Below are 10,832 nucleotides of genomic sequence, written 5' to 3' on the forward strand. Positions count from 1 at the left end.
CCATGACTGAGCAGCGTTACTCTTTGTCTGCTCAGCTTTCCGGCATCAGTTCCTCCTCTCCATCTCAATTCTACCGCCTTAATTCTGTTCTCTCCTCTCTCTCTCCTGAACTTTCATAAAACTCTCAATTGGGATCCCCACTTCCAGTTATGATCCCTTAAATCATTCTAGCCAAGCTGACAGGAAGAAAGTCACAGCTCTCAGCAGCAATCAAAGATCCACTCCATGGGACTTCCCAGCTGGTCCGGTGTTTAAGAATCTGTGCTTCCACTGCAGAGGACATGGGTTCCATCCCTTGTCAGGGAACTAAGAGCCCACATGCCACCCAGTGCAGCCAAAACAAAAAACAAGACTTACTCCATGATCCAACCCCTGCCAACCTCCACAGGTCGAGTCTTGCCCCTCCTGACTCCACTTTTGGGTTCCTACAGCACCAAAGTCTTCTTTCTACCAAGTTTCTCCCTCATAGTTGATGGCTTCTGCTCTTTTTATGATCCTCTCTTTCTGAAGTGCCCTTCGGCCATTTACTTGATCAATTTCTGCATATCTTTAAAGACCCAAGCTCGGTTGTCATCTAGATTCCTCTCCTTGTCCCTGCAGTGCCCTATCTCCACACCACAAGGCCTCTATCCATGAATGTATCAACTACAATGCTTGTAGGTTTGTGTAACAGAACTCCCACACGTAAAGCAGCTTAAACAATAGGGGCTTGTTGTTTCTTTACAAGACGTCCGGAAGTAGGTGGTTCCCGAGTTGGTTCAGTGATGTCAGGGACTGTTAGCATCTTACCAATTCCTTCGGACCTTCTGCAAGATGACTGCAGCGGATCTAAATTCATGATAACACCCAAATTCAGGGAAGACCCATTCGTTTTCTAGGGCTGCCATAACAGTACTACAGAAGGGAGTGCTTGAACAATGGGACTTTATTTTCTGCAGGGCTGATTTCTTCTGAGTTCTCTCTTCTGTCTTAAATGGCCACCTTTTCCCTGTATCCTCACATGGTCTTTCCTCTGTGTGTGTTCACGTTTCTTCTTCTTTATGAGAACATCGGTCACCTTGGATGAGGATCCACGCCAACAGCCTCATTTTAATGTAATTATATCTTTTATTTATTTTTGGCTGCGCCGGGCCTTCCTTGCTGCTTGGGCTTTTCTCTAGTTGCAGGGAGTGGAGGCTACTCTTCAGTTATGGCGTACAGGCTTCTCATTGCAGCGTCTTCCCTTGTTTCGGAGCATGGACTGTAGGGCGAGTGGGCTTCAGGAGCTGCAGCTCCCCAGGCTCTAGAGCCCAGGTTCAGTAGTTGTGGTACACGGGCTTAGTTGCTCCGTAGCATGTGGGATCTTCTCGGATCAGGGATCGAACCGGTATCTCCTGTATTGGCAGGCAGATTGTTTACCACTGAGCCACCAGGGAAGCCCATATAACTATCTCTTTAAAGACCCCATCTCCAAATACAGTCACATTCTGAGACACTGGGTGTTAGGACTTCCACACGTGAATTTGTGGGATTGGGGGAGGACACAGTTCAGTCCAGAACAGAAGATGAAGGTATAGGAGATCCCCTCTGGGAATATCTCTTTCAGATCAAGAATCCTTTCCAGTACTCCTCCAGTAGACTTTCAGAGTAGGATTTGGTAGCATGCCCTGTTCCTAGTTACAAGGGGAGGGTTGGAAAGTATTTTTGATTTTACAATGGGAAGAGGGTTCTGCCGGCCAGAAAGAAAGAGTTGGGAATTATTGAGCAGATTACCAAACTGTCTGCTGCACGTGCCCCTGCACTGTGTGGCTGTCTGCTTATGCTTCTACCTCTCCCACTAGACTCTCAGCTCTTTGAAGCAGAGACCAGTGTTTGAATCATCTGTGTACCCCCAGTGACTAGCACAGTGCCTGTCTCATAGTTAAGTGCTCAGCCAGTATCTACTGAACAAATGAACACATAGAATTTAATGAATTAAATGAAACTGTTTATGCTATATTTGATTACATTAAACTCTCTTCACAAATTTGGCTTGCTCCATCCGTGGTTCACACCTTTAATTATTTGTACAGTGTATGGCTGGGCTTCCCCGGTGGCTCAGAGGTAAAGAATCTGCCTGCAATGCAGGAGACACAGGAGATGTGAGTTCGACCCCTGGGTAAGGAAGATCCCCTGGAGGAGGGCATGGCAATCCACTCCAATATTCTTGACAGAAAAATTCCACGGACAGAGGAGCCTGGCTGGCTACGGTCCATGGGGTCGCAAAGAGTAGGACACAACTGAAGCGACTGAGCATACACACACTTGGAGTGCAGCTAATGAAACAGTTATTTCAGTCAGAGGAGACTACATTCCATGAACTTTGCTTCCCCAAAGTCCAGCACAGGACATGGTATATAGTAATTGCTGCATGGATCGTAGAATGAATGATGGATGGATTAAAAAAATTAAAATAGATTTAATGCTTTGAAAAATATGTAAACTTAAGAAGTTACTATGTTTTCTAGAAAAATGTCTTCCAGAAATGAGCATCCCTTCTGCCCTACTGGTACTTGTAAAGGTGGTATATTACCTGGTATTGATACCTCCTAGAAGTGGGCAACAGAGGATGAGATGGTTGAATAGCATCACTGATTCAATGGACATGAGTTTGAGCAAGCTCCAGGAGACAGTGAAGGGCAGGGAAGCCTGGCGTGCTGCAGTCCATGGGGTCACAAAGAGTCGGTCATGGCTCAGCGACTGAACAGCAACAATAATGTCTATCCTATTCTATTCTAACAAAGAATGATCCTCATGAGCTTGGCCAGGGAGCCTATAACGCTTAGACCAATTTCATCCGAGAAGGAAAGATAGACTAACAACTGTAAGGCTGAGCTCTTTATGTGATACTTGATTTGTGGAGTTGTAGGAAGGATGTCACAGATCCACAGAAAGCACTGCTGCATGTTACATTTGGTCCACAAAAACCCCATGATCTGGTCATCCATGTTCTACAGAATAAGGAAGAATCAGGCACCCTAGCCAATGAATGGCATTAGTTGTGGGGATAAGTGACTTATTTGGTGGCAGTTCCCCAATGCTAGAAAGGCTCTCACGATTTCCATCTAATTCCAACTTCCCTCTCTGCATCAAGAGGGACTTCCCTGGCGATCCAGTGGTTAAGACTCCACACTTCCAAAGCAGGGGGCATGGGTTCAATCCCTGGTCTAGGAACTAAGATCCTACATGCCACGCAGTGTGGCCAAAAAAAAAAAAAAAAAAAGAAGGCAGTTAAGGGTGGAATTACATGGCGTCAAGGAGGAGCAGGGGAGGCGAAAACTCAAAGTTGCTACAAGTAACTGGGTTCCCAGAGGCAGGGGATTTTGGCACCAGGAGACTCACTTGTATAACCTTGAGTTCAGTCTCCTCGCTATTTCAGACCCAAGGGACCCACATCTCCCTCATGCAGTTCAAGTAATGAGGTTCAATTAAAACATTCACGTTCAATTAGAGTTTCAGGGATTCAGGGGCAATGTTAGTACAAAATATTTTCCACGAGGAATGTAAGAGAAACTCGCACTGCTCTGGGCCACATTGACATGTAGGGGCAGGAGAGGACTTGGTCTGCAAACAGCATCTGCATAATGTAGACAGTGAACAAGATGACACTTGTGTGTGTGTTTGTGCTTCTGCAGTGCCTACTCTCTGTGCCCCGGGTGCTTTCCTAACAGCCAGAAGAAGGTGTGTGCTAGGGTGTTTTCCTTCCAAGTCGAGATTTTTTTCTTCTTTCCTTCAAGTATTAGCAGCCCAGATTTTTGCTGCAAAATCAAGACCTGTTATTATAATGATTGTGATTTTTTTAATTGTGCCAATGAATCTGGTCTTAATGCATTATTGCAAGCACATTAGCCAAGCCCATTACAATAATCTATTGTTGAGAGGAAAAATATCCTGGCAGTACATGTATCTAGAAGCCCGCCTTCTGAATTGATGCCAAAATACGATAGATTCCCGGCTCCTTATGATGTCCAGCTACTGTACACGAACTCCCACCCCCCTTCCCTGCTGCCAACATAATGACGAGCTTTACTTTGATGTTCTCTGCTTTCACAGTGGCTTTAACTCTCTGCCAGAGTCTCATGCACTAAGCACTCTGCTATTTGAAATCCCATTACCTGTAACTCTGCTAACTGGCATCTTACAGATCAAAGGTGTAATAATTGAGGAGACACTGCAGTGACTTCTGAACCATTTAGAAAATACTTGATTATGTTTAGAATAGTTTAACATTGGCCTTTCAGCATATTCTGCATTTTTTCAGATGCAAATACAGCTGCCCCAAATACAGTTTATCAACAAATGACACCAATAATATACTCTAATAAATCAAGATGATGTAGACAGGCTGGAATGAATAACAGATCAAAACCAACCAAATAAAGATTGACAAGAATTAATGTAACTTGAAGTCTGGCGTTTAGATTTTAAAACTACTTAACAGAAGAGTCCTGGGTAACAGTTCCCAAAAGAACGCCATGAATATTCCGACTATCCTGTTCAGCAATGTAGCTTCCCAGGTGGCTTAGTGGTAAAGAATCCACCTGCCAATGCAGTAGACGCAGGGTCAATCCCTGGGTCAGGAAGATCCCTTGGAGGAGGAAATGGCAACCCACTCCAGTATTCTTGCCTGGATAATCCCATAGGTAGAGGAGCCTAGTGGGCTACAGTCCATGGGCTCGCAAAGGGTCAGACACGACTGAGTGAGCACACACACACCCCCTCAGCAGTGTACTGTGGCCTCTGAAAAAGTCAATCCTATCCCTCCGCACCAAAAAAGGAGGGTGGAGAGCATCTGAATAAAGGAGGCAGAATAGTTTTACTCTCTACTTTGCTCAGACCAGGTCTGTGAAGGACAGTGTCTAGTTATTGAAGCCACATTTGCAGAGAAAAGGAACTAAGGAGGTTTTTTTTTTTTTTCCAGCAATGGCTAATGGAGGCATAATACCTGTCTTCAAATAACTGATGAACTGTCACACAGAAGAAACACTAATCTTCATAGCCCCAGTGCCCAGAACTAGGAGTCATGGCTAGTCATGTCAATGGAACACATTTCAGCTCCATATAAGGAAGAACTTTCTATAATGAGGGTGATCTAAACATTGAATTTGGATGAATCAGGAGGTACAAAGAGGACTTCTAGAGTATGGTAATTTCTGTTCTCTGCCTGGGTGGTAGGTACTTTGTTTTATTATTGTTCTGCATCTGATACATGTATACTTTCATATGCTCTTTTGTAGATGTAATATATTTTTTAAAATATTGAAAAAATACACGTGTCTAGCAAAGCAGTGACCTCCTTATCATCATGAGGGTCCAAGAAGAGGCTGGGAGCACCGAGAGAAGGGATGTGATGGGTGACCTCTGACACTCATTCCATCTCTAAGATTCTACACATCTAAATACATGTGCACAATTATTAAAGGAACACTTTAAAAAATATTCTTAAAGTGATTACCTGTTAATTAACTAGGTCTGAGGCCTCACTCCATTTTCACTACAACTATTATTAGTGTTTGTTAGACTATGATCTCCAAGTCTATTACAGTGATTATCATTTTATTGGCCGTTATATAATGAAAATTAGATAGACACAGTCTTTGCCCACTTAAGATGACAAACGATGTGGACAGTCATAAAGAGAATATAGTGAGAGCCGGATATGAACAGTGAATAAATACAAAAGACAGCAAAAGGTTTATATGGCAAACAGGTCAAGGTTCAGCTTGGGAAACAAATATCCTAGGGTCTTAGAAGAAAACATCCTATATAAGTTAAGACCAAGAAATCTAGCCCTCTGCTCCAGTTAACTTCAGGAGGCTTTCTGAAAGAAGTGAACCTTCAGAAATCGATGGATTCTAGGAATTCCCTGGTGGTCCAGTGGTCAGAACTCCCCACTTTCCCTGCTGGAGGGCATGGGTTCCCGGAACTAGGATCCCACAAGCCACGCGGCATGATTCTGGCAATCAAACATTTGGTTAGGGCAAACTTTCTCCTAGGCTGTCAGGGGGCAAGAAAGTCAGAATAACTTAAGTGGCCATTTCCTCGTGTTAATCTTGTTCTCCTGATCTGTTCCTTCTTGATCTCTCACTACCTTCTCCACAGTGTTGATTTGACATGAAGGAACCAAGACCTAGAAAAGGGAAATGAGAGGAAGGGGTATTTGTGGATTGTGATGGACGTGGAATCAGGGAGAGTCCTTGAGTCCCTAAGTCACTGCTAAATAAACAGTCAGGCTCTCTACTCCTTCTGGCTGAGCTGTGACTTTGGGCAAAGTTACTTCTGCTTTGGACTCACTTAACCTTTAATCTGGGGATCCCCACTCATATTACTGACATTAATTCCTCTAGCCTCACAACAACCTTGAGTTGATGGGAAAACTAAACCAAAACACAAAATCCTATGAGATACTTGAGTCCAATGTGGTAAAATGCAAATAATATTTAGTCAAATTTTATTCTCTTATAATCATTTCTCTTCACTTTATCGAAGACGAAACTGAGTCACAATGAATGGGAATAAGTTAATTTCATATATACCATTCAGTCTTTGACCTCATCAGTGTAAACAGTCTAAAGTGTTAGCCATGTCAGACTTTTTGGGACCCCACAGACTGTAGGCCACCAGGATCCTCTGTCCATGGTATTTTCCAGGCAATAATACTGGAGTGGGTTGCCATTCCCTTCTCCAGGGGATCTTCCTGACCCAGGGATCAAATTCAGGTCTCCTGCACTGCAGGCAGATTCTTCATCATCTGAGCCACTAAGGAAGACTGTAAATAGTCTAATGTTACAGTATTTTTCTTTCTGGAATTGCCTGTCATGGTCACTTTATAAATGGGGAAACCGAGGCACAAAGTGATTGAAATATACTGCCTCAATGTACTGTCTTCATAAGATAGTGCCTAGATGAGAAACTCAAGAACACTAATTCTCAAGGCAAAATTCTTTTTCCGTTAGATTCCTACTCAAGTTTAAAACATTAAATCCACTCAAAGTTTGTGAAATTAGGTGATAAGTGCTATAAAGTCTGAGCTCTTGATACCAAGAACAGAGTAAGGTCTAGGGTAGCAACAAAAGTAATCAGATCCTTGACTTTTGTAAAGGGTTTCATAGTTGACAAGCACTCCACAGACACTGTTACACTCTGTCCTCATCAAGGACATCAATAGCATGCCCCTTTTACAGATGAGGAGGCTGAAACTCAGAGGCTAGTCAGAACACAGTTCATTAGGAAGGGGCAGAAATGAGATGGAAACTCGGGTCTTCTGAATCCAAGTTTACTGAAGACACACTTTGGGGAAAAGAGGCTACCTGGTTTTTACTGGGAGACTTGGTGGACTCTGAGGGAGATAGGAAGAAGCTAGTCTTAGCAGCACATTCACAGAAAAGGAAATCATCATCATTAGGCATTTCAAATGATGACACAGAACTGCTCTGGGCACTGTGGGGACCTATCAACTGCAGCTCTAACCTCTGAGGGCCTGCAATCTAAGACAAACACACAAAGAACAAATATGTACATGACATACAGATGGTATCTAACAGTAGAGCTACTACAGTGATCTACAGCAAGAATAGAGAGGAAAGCCTGTGAGTCCATAAATACAAACGGGAACAATACAGAAAAGTGAGCCAGGGAAGAAAGAAACACACACACCAATTCAGAAAGGATTTTTTTTTTTTGGAAGGAAAAAAGTTTTTTGAGTTCTTTTTTCCCTTTCTTTTAAGTTAAGAAGCAATGGATTAGCTGTGTTGCGGCCAGAGTGGAGAGTGTGAGATTTAAAACAGAAATTTATCGTTAGGCCTATGGAACAATCATAAAGATGGGTGGGAAGAGAGGGGGAAGGCAGTAAGTGGACAAAGAGGGCCTTTGAGCAAGTGGAAGTTCAAGACATATTTACCTGTCTTGACTTCCGGACTGTATCTAAGTGTTTCCACCCCCATGCTTTCAGAAAACTCAAGCTCTCCACACTTCAGGAACAAGAAATTCCAAGTTGGGAAACCTGTTTGCAGTGGGTGAAGAAAGCAGCAGTGCCATGGTGGAGGAGATAAGAACCTTGGATACGTGAAGGCAAGGTTCCAACATGAAGCCAAGAAGTCCCTATCTTGCCCTCAATTTCCATCTCCCCAGATTCTAACACCACAGGAGAGGTTCCCAGGGCAAAACTCACTTATCTGGATCCACAAATTGTTAGAGAGTTTCCAGTTTGCTTTAAATAAACCCAAATTCACCTGTTGAGTTTCAGGCCAGTGATGAGATTCTTAAGGTAAAAACTCTTTTGAGCTCTGCTGGCATATAAACATTTCTCAATGTATCAAATCAGACTCCAGCCAGGTAGAGATACCTATTTGTCTCTGTTAATTTTTGTTTACTCAAGTCATCCTTCGGAGCCTTAATTAGCAAGAGAAGCTGCAGCAAGGGACCTGTAGGAGACTGGACCGTTTGCTTGTGCTTAGTCGTTCAGTCGTGTCTGACTTTTTGGGACCTCATGGACTGCAGCCCACCAGGCACCTCTGTCCACGGAATCCTCCAGGCAAGAATAGTAGAGTGGGTAGCCATTCCCTTCTCCAGTGAGATCTTCCTGACCCCAGGGTCGAACCTGGGTCTCCCACACTGCAGGCAGATTCTTTACCATCTGAGCCACCAGAGAAGCCCAGGGGACTGGGCTACAAATATGCAGAGAGTCCTATACTCTGATGCTGGCTCCTTGTAGAACGCAAGATCTTTGGAGGTGAAGTGCTGGCTTATCCATGACAATTTGAGACATGAGTCAAAGGTTAGCAATTTCATACTTTCAAAGGAGGCTGCTCATCCTAGTTTCTGAGTTGACACAAATACTAAGATGTGTATGGGTGGTATGAGAATTTGAGGATTTTTATGATGGTTCTTATGACTATTTTCACCAACATTTGTTTCTCTGCCATATTTATAATGTGCCATTTTGTCCTCTAACCACTCTACATGTATTAACACATTTAATACAACCACGTGAGTAGACACTATAGGTATTATGTTTATAGAGAAGTTGAGTAACTTAACCAAGGTCACACAGCTAGTCAGTGAAGGCACTAGGACCTGACTACAATTTACATCATTTAGCTAAATTCCTTTTTTTCTTTCCCCATACTGCTCAGCTTGCAGGATCTCAGTTCGCTGACCAGGGAGAGAACCTGTGCCCTGGCAGTGAAAGCCTGAATCCTAACCACCAGGCAACCAGGGAACTCCCCAAATTCCAATACTTTTAAAAGAATGTTTAACCAAATACCCGACATCTACATATAAAGCATTGTTCTAGGTCCTATGCAGAAGATACAAAGGATAGATAGACAGTTTCTGAACTTAAGAGACTCACTGTATAGCTGAAAATACTGATAAAATGTTACCAAGCCCAAGTTCGTAGTGCTCACAGCATGACAGATCAATATATCAAGAGATGAGCTGTTGGGGCAAGGAAGAGCAACTTTTATTTAGAAAGCCTGGAGACAGAGAAGATGGTGGACTAGTGTCCCAAAGAACCTTCCCTGAGTTCGAATTCAAGCTTCTTTTATATTAAACAGGGATGGGGGTAAAGTCCTGATTCCAGGATGTGTTAACTTCTTCAGAACTTCCTGCAGCCATTTCCAAGAGGGCCTAGTCAGGAGGTTTCCTATGTGCTAAAGAAAGATGCTTCAGGTTAACACTCATTACATGGGAGGCACAGTTCCCAGAGGTGGTCCGCGATGTACAATTTAAGATTACAGGCAGCATTTCTTGAGTGATTAACTTGAAGAAAAGCAATAGAATACAAAGGTTAAAGCAATCGCAGTAATCTCCATATGGCACTGAAATTTTTCTCATTTTATTCACCTGCATAGGATTTTCTCACTAGAAAAGACCCTGTATCACCAACACCATTCTCTTTTCTTTTTAAACAGAAAAGGCAATTGTAGCCCCAGAAGGGACCAACTTACTAGCTAATTTACAGTAACTAGAGAACAGCGAGTGGCAAACCCAAAACTGGAAGCCAACTTTTCTAACTAATGGCGATGTTTCATGTTCTTCTTGGCATTCAGGACATAAACGTATAGTTAGAACAGCGGTACAAAACAAAGTTTACTCCTTTATCCAAATTGTCATTCAATTCCATTTCTCTTCTTCACTTCTGGCACATTCTTACTGATCATTTCAACTCACTTCAACTTTACTGATCCCCATTCCTCCCTGTTTTTTTTTTCCTTTTGGAGTAAAACTAGGCCTTGACATCACTCAAACATACGGGGCTGGGATGGAGCTAATGTTGAACTGTTTGAGGTCCTTTACTATTAAAAAGAACCTTAAAGGAAGAACAAAAAGTGTATTGGACAAGATGCTAGTCATTGCTTGAGCAGGAACAAAAGAAAAAAAGAAAGGAGAGATGTATCTGAATGACTTAGGGAGACGTGCAAGTTGTTTAGGACAAATTAAGCTAAATGCAGAGGGGCAGGGATCAGCGAAGAAACTTCACAATCCCCTTAAGTCTGGGCGGAGGGGGTAAAAATGCCGAAGCAAGGCGATTCACAGAAAGCCTCACGGAGTCTTTTCAAAGTATCTGAAAAGACTCTTTCTTAAGAGGGTAAAGAACGCCCTCTGAGGTCCGCGGGTGTCTCTTCCCATTGTGAAGCCTCTCCTCTCTTGGAGGTCGCAGGCCCCTTTTAAGGAGAAACGGAGGACCCCACCCTCTCAGTGGTCTGGGGGAAGCTTCAAGTCGGAGCCGGGCCCCTTCCAGGGAGAACTGCGAGGTGCCCTCCGGCGACAGGTGAGACCCCCCGGGGCACAGCCTCGTCCACACCCGACCG

The sequence above is a fragment of the Bison bison genome, unplaced genomic scaffold (assembly GCF_000754665.1).
Source record: "Bison bison bison isolate TAMUID 2011002044 unplaced genomic scaffold, Bison_UMD1.0 scf7180017864093, whole genome shotgun sequence".
In the NCBI taxonomy this organism is placed as follows: Eukaryota; Metazoa; Chordata; class Mammalia; order Artiodactyla; family Bovidae; genus Bison; species Bison bison.